Source organism: Apium graveolens, chromosome 10 (assembly GCF_009905375.1).
Source record: "Apium graveolens cultivar Ventura chromosome 10, ASM990537v1, whole genome shotgun sequence".
NCBI classification, from domain to species: domain Eukaryota; kingdom Viridiplantae; phylum Streptophyta; class Magnoliopsida; order Apiales; family Apiaceae; genus Apium; species Apium graveolens.
Genome location: NC_133656.1, coordinates 94,985,584 through 95,000,910, shown reverse-complemented (window position 1 = coordinate 95,000,910; position 15,327 = coordinate 94,985,584). Strand labels below are relative to the sequence as shown.

General features: G+C 36.8%; 1 non-coding gene across 1 annotated transcript; it reads right to left on the bottom strand.

Moving 5' to 3' along the window:
* Positions 1 to 11,054: 11,054 nt before the first annotated feature.
* LOC141694823 (small nucleolar RNA R71) lies at positions 11,055 to 11,161 on the bottom strand. Its single transcript, XR_012564105.1, has one exon. It is a non-coding gene; the product is annotated as a small nucleolar RNA R71 (small nucleolar RNA).
* Positions 11,162 to 15,327: the final 4,166 nt, after the last annotated feature.

Genomic DNA, 15,327 nt, shown 5'->3' with positions numbered 1-15,327 from the left:
TTCAGAGTCATGGATTTCATCTGAACTAGGAGTGGCGTAAGTGGTCGAGTAGCGCCGGCCCAGCCTTATTATATTGGCCCAAATGGCCTGGAAGTTCCGCTAAGGCGGTCCATTCCTTAGGAGTTCAGTGTTCGGTTGACAAGTAAATCCGACAGGTTCTCCTCTACATGTAGAAAATGGTGGGGTTGTACTACTACGACTGATCATCGTAAGTGGTCTTCCTGGCACGGTAAACTCCCGTAATGAGTTCATCATCCATTTGGATAATTCTGCAACACTACCCGTAGCATTTTGATTGAAAGGCTACTAATGGGTGGTTGCCGAAGCATTGACAGGGTCAAACATTTTTACTGGTGTATCCATTGAATGAAGTATCTCGTAACTTCATCTCTTTTCAAAATATTTCAAAGATCAAATATTTTCAAGTTTTATTTGTGGTCTCATCTATGGGATGACCTCGTGAATCTTATTATACTTCGAACAGTAGTAGTTCAAGTAGATTTCAAAAAAAATGGTATAAGTATAGTGAAGTAATTGGTAACTTCATCTTCTTTTAAAACTTATATCCAGTAAGTAATTACCTTACTTACGATAAAGATTCTAGTAAGTATCCATTTAGATACTTATATTATTGTTATCACTATGTATTATCTTGCGAGCTGTAAGGCTCACTCTTGCTTTATTTCTTCATCACACAACAACAGTTAGGAGAGATGGCCAGACTCCAGCAGACCCAGCGCAAGCGCGTGGGAAGCGTCCCGCGTCTTCCCGATGATATTGTAGCTGCTATAGTTGCAGAGGTAGATCCATTGTAGTTCAGACCATCTACTTTTGAGAATCAAATTATGTATAATTATAACTTGTGGCAGATAAGGGCAATTAACTGTAAATTAATCAAGTAATCATTTTGGGTTGTAATAACTTTTAAATGTTGGATTCAAAGACTTGTACTTATTTCAATTTCATCTCTGAGACTATAACGAGTTGTGGTGTGTGTTAGTGTGGGGTCACAGCATGAGGTTATTTATTATTAATTAAGTGAAGTGATATTGTGGAAAGAAAGATCGTGACAACCCGGATCCCCGACCTCGGATCTGGGGGTGTTATAGAAATGGTATCAGAGCTAAGCGTTATAAACCTCAGAGATGATGGGACGTTAAGATAATAAGTTAACTAAGATAATAAGAACTCTTGCCAAGTTCATAGTCGGGCTACCTAACGTAGCACTGACAGTTAAAACCCTTATGGGAACCCTTATAAATATCGTGATAGGAGCGTAGTTCGTTATCGTATATGGTAGCGGGACTCCGAACCCTGAGGTTGAGGAGCAACATCGCGATGATATTTTATTACTAATTGGAGATCGGATTGTGGATCCGATAGAGTGTCCTAATGCAGGACCGGATGATGTTGATATTGAGGATTTAGCGGTTGAGGATGTTGTCCTAAAAGGGATAGTTGTTGAGGAGGATCCCATGGAGGATCCTGACAGGATTGGATAAAGGACCACTGATGAATTGATGACCATGGTTTGGTCGACTACCAGAGGTAGGATTGGCCGGTCACTACCGGAGGTTCGTTCAAGTTGTAAAGATAGTAGCCCCTTTAACGCGGCTTACTCGTAAGACTGAGAAGTTCGAATGGACAGAGAAATGCGAGAACAGCTTTCAAAAACTGAAGCAGAGGTTGGTGATGGCCCCTATGCTGGCGTTGCCGGATGGAAAAGGAGATTTTGTGAAGTGTAGTGACGCTTCGCACAAGGGCTTAGGGTGCGTGCTTATGCAGCACGGTAAGGTAATCGCGTACATGTCAAGACAATTAAGGTAGTATGAAATTCGATATCCCCGCTCATGAGCTTAGGCTCGTGGCAATAGTTTACCCTAAAGATTGGAGGCACTACTTGTATGGAGAGAAGTGCGAGAATTACCTAAGCCATAAGTGCTCTAGTACATTTTCACGTAGAAAGAGCTCAACATATGCCATAGGAGGCAGTTAGAGCTAATCAAGAATAATGATTGGGAGATTCTTTATCATTCGGGGAAAGCCAATATGGTGGCTGATGCCCTTAGTAAAAAAGAGAGACTCAAGATGATAATGTCTTTTGGAGAGTTTATAAGAGATTTTGAGAAAATGGAAATAGAAGTGAAGGTAACCGGAGCCGGTACCGAAAAGCTGTTTGAGATTGCAATACAGCCCGAATTATTGGAAAAGATCATATTGTGCCAGAAAAAGTTATGAATGAAGGCAGAGAGCCAACAATTAGATAAAAGATTAATATCGAGAAAGATGATAAGGGAATAATGAGGTATTCCTATAGAATTTGGGTTCCGAAAGTTCAAGAGCGTAAGGATGAGAACTTAGATGAGAGCCATAGTTTGAGGAATAAGATTTAGAGCAAACCCTGAACGTGATAGTCAGGGAGGTCGCCATCAAGATAGAAGGAACCCATGACATAATGGAGTGGAAAATGAGGATTTTAAATTAAAAGATGACCCCAATTATGGGGAGTAGGATGAAACATTTCATACTAAGGAAACAGAAAGTCGAGTAAGGAAAGGAGACCCGAGACGGTACTCCTATACGGCAATTCATGGACCTGTCTAGACAGAAATTAGACTATTATCCCCAACCACCACCTTGAGGAAACAATGTGGTGTGAAATTCTTTCAGGACCTCTAAGTCGCTAAGCTCTCAGAGTTCCAAGGAACAAGCTGGCCCAATCGAGGCAAGAGCCTGGCTAAAGGAAATATAGGAATCATTTGAGATTCTAAATGATTGACGAATCTCAAAAGGACTGTTTTGTCACTTACCCTCCTAAGAGAGAGACCACCCGCTGGTGAAAGACCAAGAAAGGCACGGAGCCAGAGGTTAGAATAAACTGATTTAAGTTCAGTCAATTGTTTTCGGGAAAGTAATTCCCAAAGATAAGGAGATAGTGTAAAAGCTTTGGAGCTAGAACAAAGGCAGACGAGTATGATAAATTATGAATCTAAGTTGTAAAAGTTGTCAAGATTCGTTCTGAGGACACGAATCCAGAATGAAGGGATGTTTGAAATCAATGTTTATGTTGTGTTGGTCCATGAAATAACGATAAGAGAAAGGAAAATAAAAAGAAACTGAAGTGGAAAGGAATATAAAGGCAATAGAGTTTGAGGAATGATAAAGGAATTGGGTAAGAGGAAACCCTAAAGACTCGTAGCAATAGAAATAGAAAAAGTATGTAATCGTCAGGATGAGGGTGATTCACCATGAGTTAAAATTGCTGGGTGAAGGCATAAGAGATACATATATTTTATCCCCTGTAAGTTGGGAGGATTTGAGGAAAACTTGAGATAGTTCGAAGGTTAAATATGAGACGCGGATAGACTGAGGAGACAAGGAAGTAAGAAATTAGGAAAATTGGATGAAGGAAGTGACCTTCAAGAATATGAAGTGTAAGACCGGTGGCTTGATACCCAGAAAGGGAGACGCCAGGTATGAGAGATATCCCAACATTGAGGTGACTGTTGAGAAATAACAAAAGTAAATAAGGAATTATTAAGAAGAAGTTCACGTTGAACACGACCAATATCTTCCAGAACATCCTTGTTATCGTTACCAAATTAGGCAAGACAAGCGGATAACCGTTGTTATCTTTTGGAGGCCATATGGATTGACCTCAATATGAATAAGGATGCTATTATGAAGTTAGGTATAGACTATCGAGGTAGGAATGATGAATATGATAATCTATCAGGGATATATGACTTTATTTATCCATGGAAGGATGCTTGTACCTTTTTAAAGGTGGAATTAAGGATAGAACATCGGTAACTTAAAACGAATCCTAGGGGAATGCATAAAGGTTGGCATTTCACCCTTAATAGGGATAGTATGAGTTTTGACAGTATGAATTGGAAAGGATTAAGGTAATAATAACCTTTAAGGATCAGTGGAGAAATTTTTCAGAAGTATATAGACAATGGTTCTAGTATTAGTAAATGGTATTTTGATATGCCTTGTATATAGGGAATACAGGAGGAACGATTGAACGATAACCTTAGAGGTTTTACAAGGAGAAAGGAAATATTCGAAATTCTCAAGAATAAAAATGTTGATAAAGGGAATATGACATAATTATAATGATGCCAAGTGGGGCACGTGTTAAACCACGAGAAAGTATGGATCAAACCAGTAAAGGTCGAAATTGTTCAGGGCAAGTAGAGCCTAAGATAAAAGATGTTCTAAGTATGATTGAGAGTCAGTCGTGACAGTGATTAACCTCTAAAGATTGAGGCAATAACTTATGGAAAAATGGTGATATTTTTTTTTTACTTATCAAATTTTAAGGAAAACATCTTCACATAAGCTGTGATTGAAATGAGGTAGAAAATTTAGTTGAAGGTGGTTAAAAGACATTGACTGTAAGGAACTATTACTATCAGGAAAGGCCAAAGAGGTGGCCGACACTTTAACGGTAAAAGGAAAAATTATAGGCGCGTGTGCCAAGAGAATACAGAGATGATGGTTAAAAATGTGAAGGTTGAATTATGGTTTGGAAGATTGACATTCCTTCTGATGACTGTGCAATACCCAACCGTAATAGTAGTTGGTAAAGGTTTAATTTGTGTAATCGCCATGAACGGGCTATCTATCTTAGAAGGTCCTATCTTGAGATAAGCCAGGACCATGTTTCAAAAAGGACCAAACAAACCTTTGAGTTAAGTCTTCTATTGAAGGCATATGATTAAGAATGGTATTAACCTGCTATCGGTGCTTTGATTGAAACTCTTCTGCAATTTTATATGCTTCATGTCATGTATGTATGTCAGGATCAGGAGTGTACTCCATGAATCATGAATGGTGATTATGTTACCTCCTTAGAAGGATTTGATACGACATGTATGGACTCCGTATGGTTAGCTATTAAGACTTCATGGAAAATGAATGACGACAGTAGGTCAGTGGTGGACCATAGTAAGGCAGCAATGATTCTGCGAGTATTGAGCTGATTACAACCGTGAGAGTTGTATTGGAATGGGTGTTGAGATTGAGTACCACTAATCGGGTCGTGGTAGTGTATAAGTTATCATTGATAGACTAATTAAGTAGAGTATCTACCTAGTGAATAATTATTCTTTCTTATCAATAGAGAGTCGTATTATTATACGAGGAAGGTTGCGGTGCAAGCATAGAATTCTAGTAACGATGATGTATAGAATGAGATCCCAGATTCGATTTTCGTTGTCGAGGGAGTTTCAAAGGTGATTATGTATAAGCTCGAGGAAGAGTGTGGGTCCATAGAATGATGGACGGGATAGCAAAAATATTTAGGCATGGGAAATACGAGGCTATAATGCTTGATGCTGATATAAATACGTATATGTTTTGTTCTCCTATGACAAACCTCTATAGTTCAGAGGTAGGTTCCAAGCCAGATATTTTGTGTCAGTATATTTTTTCATATATACAATTCTCTTCAGTTCGTTCTTTTCTCTTCTTTTCATTTCATGTAAGCTGAGAAGAACAACCCTTCCAGAAGGGGAGGTATTGCCGAATGACTATCTATCTTTGTGATAGAAGCCTAGTAGGATACCACATGTTGTTTAATTGCTTGTCAAGTACTAAAGGCTGGCCACCTTCTGTACTAACTATGCGATATAACAAGTGTTCATGATCATAGTGATCTCTCAACAAATTCCTTTACTTCTACATGATTAATCAAACTTTGGAAAATAGAAATAACTGAAAAAGGAGTAATAAAGTGGTGGTAGTATGCGGAATGGAAACACATTCGTGATACTAAGGTTGACGTGGTTATTAAAAGGTTATAGAACGCTATCGAGCAAAAGTATAACCCGTATAATATTAGGAACGGAAGGTAGTAGCGATTACAAACTGGAAAAGAATGGGTATTGAGAAGCAAAAGTTCTAATGATAAAAGCTATAATGAGAGTCTGTGCAATAGACTTGAAAGAATTTGGAATGATCACTTAATTCGGATTGAGTTATCTTACGACAATAGATCATATGTCATTATCGAGATGTCGCCTTATGAGATCCTTGAGGGAAGATAATGTCGATCTCCCTTATGTTAGGATGAAGTTATAGAGCGCAAGATGCTCGGACCCGCAGTAGTCCAAAGGACCAAAGATATGATAGATCTAATCAGAGGACGGCTGGTAGTAGCCCAAGATGGACATGATAAGTATGTTGATTTGACACGAAAGGATAAAGAGTATGAAATAGGGGACCTAGTAATGTTATAGGTATCCCTTGGAAAGGATTGATGAGGTTCGGAAAGAAAGGAAAGCTAAGTCTACAATTTGTTGGACCCTTGGATATATTAAGACGTTTGGGAAGTTAGCATATGAGCTAGCCCTAACCCAGAATATGTAGCGAGTCATTACGCGTTTCACGTATCAATGTTAAGGAAGTGTAATTCAGATGCCAGATAAATAGAGGCATATGAGCGCATAGATATGCAACCCGACGTAACCTATATGGAGCAACCAGGAAGGGTTATAGAGTGAAAAGGAACAAGTGCTTAGGAGAAGGATTATCAAACTAGGCAGAGTTTGGTGGTAGAACCACAATGTGGAAAATTGACTCGATAGTTAGAAAGTGTAATGCTAAGAAAGTATCCCCATTTGTTTTCTATCTGATTCCGGGACGGAATCCTTTTAAGGAGGGGAGACTGTAATAACCCCAATTTTTGAGAAATTTTGAAACCCTTATGAATAGTGTTTTTGCTGAACGAGAAAACTTTTCATGCCACGCTATGTAGGGGTTCTGTTATTGATCTTATGGGATATTATTAGTATTCTATGTGGTATATAAGTGTATGTAAAGATCGTCAGAATCCAATTCCGAACACTTTGATTTTTCCCGGAAATCCACAAGATACGGAGAGAATTGAGTATAAGGTAACAGGATAAAAAGGATTTAAATGAAAGGATTATAGGAGAGGATCATAAAAGGAATATAATATATTGAGAAAGGTTAAGGGAACCTAAGTAATAAGATCCCGGGTATGATCCCTCAAACGATAAACGAGAACGAAAGATAAGCGAACCGTAAAACAAATAAGTGACCAAGAGACAAGCTTGTACAAGAAGCCAGGGATTGTGACATCATCAAACCACAAGGTGTGGACAAGTGGGAGCATTATGACATGTGCAAGGTGACACAAGCATGACATGGGAAGGAAGGAGGTGTGGTGGCTTTTTAACCACACAAATTCAAGGGCAACAAGGTAATTAACTAAATCAAACACAAAAACAAGCCAACCAAGCCAAGCAAAATCATTTTCATCAAAATCAAAAAGAAACCAAGGCATGGTTCATCATGCTCTCGGCTTTTTACTATTGCAAATGGGCAAGAATTCAAAAACTCAAGATCCAAGCCTCCTATATTGGTGAGTTAATTCCCTAATCATCTTCATGCTTAGTTAGGGCTATATCATGAGTTTAAGCCATCAATTCCTTCTCCATCTTCTTCATTTAATCAAAGAAGAAGACTATGAATAGTGTTTTCAAGTTTTTAACTTGAAGTTTTTCTTGTTTTTCTTGAAGATCCAAGCATTCTTAAGACTTCTCAAAGCTTCTTAAGGCTTCCTAGCTCCTCCCACCACTCAAAGGAAGGTATACCATCTCCAAACCCTAGATTCCTATATATTATAAGATGATTTTGATTAGTAGGGTGCTATTGTAGCTTGTTGTTGTGATTTAGAGTTTGGGATTTGAAATGGTAGTGAAATGGAATGGTGAATGTTGTGGTTTTGATTAAAAGGACTTAAGTATGATTAAAGTTAAGCTTAGGCATAAGTATGAATGATTAAATTGAATTGGTTGGGGTTGTTATGATGTGATAAGGATGGATGTTGGTTGTATGTTGGATTTGAGGTTGATTTGGAATGGGTTTGAATGGTTTAAAATATTGGAAATCGCGTAAACATAGCCGTCGTAACGTCCGATTTTCTTTGGACTGTTTTTGTGCATAACATTAGGACCCGAGAACCCCCTGCTAGATTATGACCACTACCATGTTTAGATAGCTCATGTTACGAGCTTCGTTTTGATATGTAGTTCGTTCGATTCCGATGCACGGTTTAGGAGAAACGACCGTTTCAAATAACGGCATTTCGCGAACGAAACTTTTCCCCTCGCCTTACTTTGAAACATAGGTTAAAGACCAAAAAGGGTTAATTAATGTATGAAACATTTATGGTAAGTGTGCTAGGCAGTTAGTAAGACACTCGCGAAGGAATCGCCTTAAAACTCGTAAAGGTTAAATTATTAAAAATGGTGGAGCCGAGGGTACCCGAGTGACTTAAGCGAATCAGTGAGTGCAAAACAAGCGTTAGAGTCTAAGTTAGTTAAAGTATAGATTTACAAGTGACTTTGGTTTAATTCCAACTTACTTGTTGTTTATAGGTTACCAGACTCGTCCCGAGCCATTCGTAACCCCAGTCGCTCAGGCAAGTTTTCTACCCGTTATAACTGTTGTGGTGATGAGTATATGTATTTGCATTATCTTGCGATAGATGCATGTTGGTTAATTAGCAAATGTTGCAATATATTGAAGCATGCTGCTATGGTATATATATATGCATGCCTATTTCGCATTCTTTCCATATATATATCTGTTGATTCAGTTGATAATACCTATGCTAGAGGATAGCGGTAATTTGCATATACCCTTAGTACAGGGACCCAAAGGTGAAAATATTTTCTAAAACAGGGAGTCGAGGATCCCGAGTAGATTTTGTATATATGGATATATATATATATATATACTTATATATATATATATGGTCATAGTTTCAAAACTATTAATCGAATAAGGTTTATTCGATAACTTTAACTTTATTTTATTATTGAATATTATTTCGAATATTATTCGAAGGCGTATGACTCCTTTATATTAAATGAATATCATTTTGAATATTCATTCGGGGACTTATGACTCCTTTTATTTATTTATCTGAATATTATTTGAATATTCATTTGAGGATCTATGACTCCGATTATTTGCTGAGGTATATTCTTTATTTTATTAAAGAATAAGGTGTCAATAATCAAACTTATTTTCGATTATTCAAATAAAGATAATACTTTCATATAAGTATATCTTTGATTATTTAATACTCGTTTCAAGTATAAGTTTTAATACTTCTACTTCAATTATTTTTATAAAGATAATTCTTTGTGGGAATATTATTTAAATAATAATATTCAGACATTTTCTAAATATACTGGGGACTGATTTACTTCATTAAATCAGTTTTACTCCAAACACTCTTTAAAGTGTTTTCGAGTCTTCAAAATGATTTTTAAAAGTTAGAGCGGATCCCAAAACTCATTTTTATATTTAAGATCTTCCTTTTTAAGGGGATTTAAATACTCGCTCAAAACCTGGGGAATCCGGCTCTGTGGTGTATTTTATATTCGTAACAAGGTTGTTGTCTTGGTAAAAGAGTTTTTGATTACTTACCCAATATTCGGGAAGTAAAATTCTTGGAACAAGTTAATCCATTAACAGGCATCGCCTGGGAAATATCGGTGAGTTTTCCTTTCCAACTAGATACGACTTCTTGGTGAAGCCGTATCAACAAGTTTCTACTTGGGGAAAGGGGGAACGAGCTTTACGTTTCAGAGTCATGGATTTCATCTGAACTAGGAGTGGCGTAAGTGGTCGAGTAGCGCCGGCCCAGCCTTATTATATTGGCCCAAATGGCCTGGAAGTTCCGCTAAGGCGGTCCATTCCTTAGGAGTTCAGTGTTCGGTTGACAAGTAAATCCGACAGGTTCTCCTCTACATGTAGAAAATGGTGGGGTTGTACTACTACGACTGATCATCGTAAGTGGTCTTCCTGGCGCGGTAAACTCCCGTAATGAGTTCATCATTTATTTGGATAATTCTGCAACACTACCCGTAGCATTTCGATTGAAAGGCTACTAATGGGTGGTTGCCGAAGCATTGACAGGGTCAAACATTTTTACTGGTGTATCCATTGAATGAAGTATCTCGTAACTTCATCTCTTTTCAAAATATTTCAAAGATCAAATATTTTCAAGTTTTATTTGTGGTCTCATCTATGGGATGACCTCGTGAATCTTATTATACTTCGAACAGTAGTAGTTCAAGTAGATTTCAAAAAAAATGGTATAAGTATAGTGAAGTAATTGGTAACTTCATCTTCTTTTAAAACTTATATCCAGTAAGTAATTACCTTACTTACGATAAAGATTCTAGTAAGTATCCATTTAGATACTTATATTATTGTTATCACTATGTATTATCTTGCGAGCTGTAAGGCTCACTCTTGCTTTATTTCTTCATCACACAACAACAGTTAGGAGAGATGGCCAGACTCCAGCAGACCCAGCGCAAGCGCGTGGGAAGCGTCCCGCGTCTTCCCGATGATGTTGTAGCTGCTATAGCTGCAGAGGTAGATCCATTGTAGTTCAGACCATCTACTTTTGAGAATCAAATTATGTATAATTATAACTTGTGGCAGATAAGGGCAATTAACTGTAAATTTATCAAGTAATCATTTTGGGTTGTAATAACTTTTAAATGCTGGATTCAAAGACTTGTACTTATTTCAATTTCATCTCTGAGACTATAACGAGTTGTGGTGTGTGTTAGTGTGGGGTCACAGCATGAGGTTATTTATTATTAATTAAGTGAAGTGATATTGTGGAAAGAAAGACCGTGACAACCCGGATCCCCGACCCCGGATCTAGGGGTGTTACAATCATCAGACCAGCCATCTCAGCTAACACTTTTCAGATCAAGTTGAGCACGATTCAGATGATACAGAACTCAGTTCAGTTTGGGGGTTCTCCTACAGAAGACCCCAACATGCACATCAGGGATTTCATCGAGATATGCGAAACTTTCAAGTTCAATGGGGTGACTGAAGATGCTATCAAGCTGCGACTCTTTCCATTCTCTCTGAGGGATAAAGCAAAGTGCTGGTTACATTCTCTACCACCAGGGTCTATCACCAAATGGGAGGATCTTGCTCAATAGTTTCTCACTAAATTCTTTCCTATGGAGAAGACTGCTGCAATCAGGAATGCTCTTACTCAGTTTGTACAGCAAACTGGAGAATCTCTGTGTGAGGCTTGTGATCGATATAAGGAGATGCTAAGGAAGTTCCTACATTATGGCATGCCTGATTAGATGATTATAAACTGTTTCTACAATGGTTTGGGCGCTCAGTCTAGACCTATGCTCGATGCAGCATCTGGTGGAGCCTTATGGGCCAAAAGCTATAATAAAACTTATCAGTTGATTGAGCTCATGGCAGCTAATGAATACCAGAATCCTACGCAAAAAATGTTGCAAGGCAAGGTCGCAGGAATTCTGGAAGTGGATACAGCTACTGCTATAGCTGCTCAATTTCAAGCTTTGACGATGAAAGTGGACTCTTTGCCTAATTATGGAGTTAATCAAATCACAAGTGTTTGTGAGCTTTATGCGGGGGCACATGAAACTGAGCAGTGTGCTATTTCTAGCGAATCAGCTCAATTTATGAGTAACTTTCAGAGATCATTGCAACAAGCTCCAGCCACTTATCATCCAAATAACCACAATCATCCTAACTTCAGCTGGAGTAACAATCAGAATGCGGTGCAACAATCTTATCAGCCATACACAACAAAGTAGTATAACCCTCCTGGTTTTCAGCAACCGCAATATGCCCCTACAGAACAATTTCAACTTCAGCAGTTACAACAAGCTAATGAAAAATCTGAATTGGAGGAGTTGAGGCTCATGTGCAAGAGCCAAGCTGTGTCTATCAAGACCTTGGAGAATCAGATTGGGAAAATAGCTAATGCATTACTGAATCGTCAACCTGGCACGCTTCCGAGCGATACTGAAGTCCCAGGCAAGAAGGAAGTTAAGGAGAATGTTAAGGCAATTACATTAGGATCCTTGTACAATAGAGTTGTCTTCTTTTCTTTAAATTTCAGAGTTTGTAAAAGCATACTTGCTTCAGCACCAGCTTCTATCTCCAGAACAGCTTGGTCTTCATTAGCAGTTGTGACTGTCAGAGTTTGCTTTGTAGTCACAGTCCGTTCGTTTATAACTTTTGTAGATTTCTTCCTTTCAGCTCCACCACTTTTTCCACCTTCACTTATTCTTTGGATAGTGGACTTATATATTCCACTAGAGCCAACAATGTTTCCACCTTTGTACCTCCCAAATGACTTTCCACATTTACTCTTACCATTTGGAGCATCATCCTTGTCATCAGCTTTTAGCTGGAGTTGTTTGCATTTAGACTTTGAAATTATCTCCCCTTTTTTGGCATCATCACGAAGTAGGAGGTGAAAGTGTTTGTCCTAAATCCAATCATGTATGATGAGTTAGGAAGAACTTTCTTATATTCCTATTTGATTTCATTGAAATTAATAAAAGACTTGTTTTGGTTTTATTATGGGCTTTATCTATTTAAAGTGTTTTAAATAAGATGCTCCATAGTTTAGGGTAAAGCTTCTAGAATTATAATGAGATTATAATAGTGAGATCTAGAAGATGATAACTCTAGACTTAAACAGTTCCTGATCATAGGATAACTAATGGGATGTTAGTGGATCCGCAAAGATTGGTACATACTATGCTTGCTTCTTTCAGGAGGATGTCTGTTCTCATAGGCATTTGTGTGGTGACACTATAGCTAGTATATAGGTGCTTATTAGGGAATAAGTTCACTGAACATGACTCGATAAGTTGAACAACTAATGGAGATTACTCACGTGTCAAAAGTTATTCACTGAGTGATAGTTGTACAAGTGTCCTTAGACTTGAGATCGTTAAAGTTATCTTGTATATAATGAATTGTGCTTTGGTTTAGTCCTTAGTCTCAAGGACATCCATTAGGTCTATTATGGGCATAGGGATTTATGTATAGAGATAGTTAACATCAATAGAGGATCTACCCCTTCTAGTATAGGAAGAGAATATCCTATGTTATTCTTAGTATGCGAGTTATGGAATCTCCGGCCAGAGTGTATGAAATTAGAAAGGAGTTTCTAATTTGCATTAATATGAACTTTGCATTATGAATAAGAAATCATATAATTAAATTTGATAGGCCTGACACGAGATCCATGCCTTGTATTTAATTGGGATATTGTAAGGGTAGAAGGAATTCATTGTACGGTAACTAGTCACTGACAGGTTCTTGGTATTCTAAGCAGTGAATTCATATTATCCGGATAGTCGCGATATGTTGAGAAGAATCACTCACGATGTAGAATAAATATAATTAATCAGTTAATTATATTTAGTGAATTTTAGTATTCATGTAAATAATTAATAAAAGTTTATTATTATTTATTTCTACTACCGCCATAATATTGAACCTACAGGGTCACACCATAAAATAATAATTTCTTTGATGAAATAATGAGAGAGAGAAATATTTTCTAAATAGTTTAGAAAAAGAAATAATGATTAAAATAGTTTTAATTATTATTAAAGCATTTTATAAAGATAAAATTTAGGGCTAATATATATATAAATATATTATAAAAACCTTAGGAGAGCCTTATAAATAGAATGAGATGGCTCATTCTAAAGACACACTTGTTTTTGTGAAAAACCTAAGAAGAAGCTAGCCTTTATCTTCTTCCTCTCTCTCTCCCAAAACTCCATTTTTATAAAAGCTTGGTTTTATAAAAGCTTCATCGAAGAGGATTATTCTTGGTAGATACCGGTAGAGTGCTTCACACACTGAGAAACAACTGCGGGCAACCATTTTATAAAACTTCGATTTTTAAGGTATGGTTATGATTCCTCCGCTCTTTTTTGATTTATACGTTTTTCTATATGTGCGATACATGGTTTTTACGGAATAATTATTATATCACGCTTCCGCTCATCCGTAAATTCCTTTAATGGCATTAGAGCTACGTTCTGCATATAGAGATTCATATAAAAAAATTCAGATTTTTTTATGCATGTATGGATTTGTTATGATTTTTGTAAGTTTATTTAGACTTAATTATGAATTAATTCGAAATAATTTTTGCATTAGATCTTGACTATTGATCTGGGTTCTACAATTGTTGTAGATCATCTAGGTATTTTTTACATAATTTTGTGATGTGTAGATTATTTGTTATGAATTTTTAAAAATTATTTTAACTAAAATTCATGAAATAATTATGCATGTGAATAAATATGATTAAAATTTGCACAAGGACCCCTGGCTGATCTGATAATTTTCTGCTACTTCCTGATTTAAGAAATTATATTATTTTGATTTTTATTAATTTATTAATTAAATGTTAATTAATTTATTAATAGTAAAATTAAAATGATGACAATATTAATAAGAGTTATTAATTAAGGGAGTAAAGGAAAGGGGGGTCAGTTTTTTTGTAACGGTAGGGAGCTGACAAATCGCAGCAGAAAAAAAGATATTAAAACTGCAACGGTCGGCTGCTGGGCACGTGAAGCGCAAACGCCGGGGGGGGTGGTGTCGCACATTTTGGAAATGCGTTACGCTCCTGTTGCGCATTTACCGAATGCGTCACACCCGTTAATGGCTTAAAAATATTGTAAGGCATTAACGGAATGCGTTACAGCCCTTGTAACGCATTCCTGTAATGCGTTATAGCCCGTCTGTCCACATTAAATTTGATTTTTTGGGAGTTTCGTTACACCGTTTTGGGCGTGCAATATATCGTTGGATTCGTTTTTCCGAGGCGGATCTAATGGAGGGGTCAAATATTTTTTATATAAAAGTTTTGAACTGTTTATATTCCCGAAAGTGTTTTAAAGCATGTTTTAATTGCTTTTAAATGCTATAATAAATCCATACATCATTATATCAATGTGTGACATGATATTACTTGCATGCTTACTTGTTTATTTATTTTTATATATGAGATATGTGCCTATATTTACCATGCAATGATAGATTTAGGTGAACTTAAATAAAAATAAAGCGTGCTCTAGAAAATCTAGAATATGAATGGTTTTTGCCTTAACAATAATATTATGAATACAATCATGAGATTCTTGTGTTTAGGAAACACGTATTTAAATATGAATTTTCAATATTGAGAGAAAGGATGATTCTGTCAAAAGCGGATTTCGATCTGTAAGAAAAGGGTATTAAGTGACGCCTCTTGACAATGCTCCCCCCGATCTGGGAATCATCTGATTACCGATTATTGATTTGAAATATTTAATTTAAAAGGAAGAATCTCTTTATAATATGATTATGATTGTAACATAATATAAACCTTTTAAAATTAAATAATATCAAGTAGTAATTGGCCAATGACACAACGAGCTTGTGTCGGTCATAGCCTTCCAACAT